Genomic DNA, 2,883 nt, shown 5'->3' on the forward strand with positions numbered 1-2,883 from the left:
AGACTCGTGTGGAATTTGCATGATCTCAAAACCCAAAGATCGATGGAAGCTGATACTAAATGGACCGCAGATGTGAAGTTGTCTGGTTGCGTGTCTCGTTATGTGAGGCTCTGATGAACCAGGATGTATTCCACTTCTTGCTCAATGTCAGCTGGAACAGGCAAATTATGATGGACGGATATTTTAAAAGGCGACTGTAAAATAAATGTTCACCTTTAGTTGTCCAGCTATGTTCCCTTTCAGCCACTCTGGAGGCCTCTGTACTGGGACCAGCCTGTATCTATTATTAAAATGCAACCTGCCGCCATTTTTCAAAGGTTGCTGAGTGGGGCAGATTCAGCGCAGAGGCCACCTGGTGCTACTGCGGCCACAGCGACTGCAGCCTCGTTGTGCTTTGTTTCTGGTGCAGTTGAAAAGTTTTCGAACTGATTTTTACAACATCATTGCTGCTGACTCATTGTTATGAGGCTGTTTTTTTCACTCTCTAATTTATAGTTCTGATTAGAAAAAATGTCAATTTTAGAGTTTCCGATGTGTCTGCAGCCTGGTGACGGAGACACATTTATGGATCTATCAATCTATTTATCTCTGCATTCAGCATCATCACAAGCTGCAGACCGATCCCAACGTTCCCTTTGTTTCTAAAACACTGTTCTTATTTGAAGTGAATTAACACCCCGCCGAGTTAACATTTGTCATGTACGCTGGCTGCTGTGATGAATGAAGCCTGAGACTCTCTCTATTTCCGAGGCAATCAAACCCCGAAGACAGCAGAGCGCCCAAAGTGTGTAGGTGACCTCAGTGACCATAATTCATCACGCCGATGATGCACAACACCTGCTGCTGCTGCTTCCAGTCATCCTGTGTTTATTCAGACATAAACTGAGACGCGCAGAGTCTCCTTCAGTCGGGCCAGAAGTGTAGCAGCTGACAGCTACACCGGCATCAGCATCGAGGATTTAGCACCTTTTTTTTTTTAACAAGGTTAGAGCAAGGTGCTGCACGAAGAGAAAACAAGCTTCAGTGGAGACACACAAGTGTGAGTAAGACTCCAGAAAACACAGGCAGCAGTAAACATCACACAAAAGGCGACGCAAAAGAAGAGAAAGATTTGATAATCCTTTGTTGCTGTTTGTTTTCATCAGTGTTTATAGGCTGGTTTGAGTCATTTTGAGGCTTTTTTTCTTTGCTGAAAGTCTGACCGGAAATCAAAAAGTCCCAAAAAGATGTGAAGAAAGGAAACTTTAAGGTGTCAAATCAACTGGTGGTTTTTAGGAGGTGAGAAGAAGGGAGGCGAGTTTTCATGTTGCACCAGGATCATCCTCTCGGCACTGACATCCTTTATTTTCTTCTTCTTCTTTTAAATAAAAGAAGGTTGTCAAAGAATACTTTAAAGCTAATTTAATGAGATTTAACCTGAGGACTTGTAGCAATTCGTTCTAAAGTCCAGCAGCCCTGATGGCCAACGAGCCTCCTGCTGACAAGATGAATGAATGAAGCTGCTGCCGAGGCTCATGTGTTATGAGCAGGTTCATATGTGGCCAAAAGGTCCCTTAATTCAGTTGGAGCAAGACCATAAATGAACCTCATAGGGCTAAAACTAAAACAGGAAAGATTTGTTCATGTGTGGCTGCATGTGGGTAACTATGGGGGGTGACTGTTTTCTTTTTCCTGGTAAATTATGTCTTTTTGTGGTAGTTTTGCATGTGTTCATAATAATTGTACATCTGTCTGTGGCCCATTTGTGTCTTTTTGGGTCATTTTACATCTGTTTACAGTTGTTTCACATTTTTATTAATGTAAATTTGTGGTCGCTTTGTGTCTTTTTGAGGTCATTGTGCATCTATTTATGGTCATTTTCTTTTTCTTTGTGTTGATTTTGTCTGTTCATAGTTCTATTATATCTGTTTGTGGGCTTTTGCGACTTTTGTGTCACTTTGTGGTCTTTTTGCATTGGTCATGTTGTCTCCATCTCTTCATGGTCATTTTTCACCATTTTACTTTATTTCTTTGGTCATTTTGCATCTTTTGTTCAGTTTCTGGCAGCTGGCTGCTGTTGACCACATGCATATTGGAGAACGTTGAACTTGATCGTGTCCACACCGGGCGTAGGTGGATATTACACGTGCGAGTGAGAGCAAGGACATGTGGTCACCATTGGGCTCCACGGTGAGGGGCGTGGCACATTCATTCGGATCTTTAGCACGTGAGCTACCACGAGGTCTATTTGAGTACGTGTTGCTGACAGTTCAAGTCTGTGTGACATTTGCTGGTGTGAAGTTAAGCCTGTACTGCATTGACTCTCCAGTTTGGCTGCTCCACCCTTGAAAGTGTGGCACGTTGTTGGCTGTGTTTTACTGACTCTGACTGTTATATGGCAGGTTTAATATAACTGTAATATATATTTATATATTTAAAAAGCATCATACTAAACCAACAGTTGTTTGAGACCATTTAAATGCACTTGGCAAGCCTCATGCAATTTAAAGGTCTACAACTGTCCTCAGATCAGACTGGATATCGTACATGTGATGGATTATCTCTACACTTGGTAGAATGACTGTATTAACTTCAGGGGGGGGTGTATTTTGGGGGGGATGCTCATCGTACATGCTACACTACTGTACCCTGGTACTTTTCATTTAATTTAGAAAAACTCAAAAAGTAAAAGGGAGTTTGAATGTATAACACCATACATACAATATTTATTTTTAAGCACACACCTGTGCAGGTGTGTTTGATTTCGTCCCACTAACAGCTCAGTGCCTCCGGTGAGTGCAAAGACTCTGGAGGGTTAAAAGCTGCATTTTTGAACTCTATGAAACATTGTTAGACATAAGCAGGAGCTGCAAAGAAAACAAGAAAACTAAGAGTTTGGAAAGT

Source organism: Stegastes partitus, unplaced genomic scaffold (assembly GCF_000690725.1).
Source record: "Stegastes partitus isolate 25-593 unplaced genomic scaffold, Stegastes_partitus-1.0.2 Scaffold451, whole genome shotgun sequence".
Classification (NCBI taxonomy): Eukaryota; Metazoa; Chordata; class Actinopteri; family Pomacentridae; genus Stegastes; species Stegastes partitus.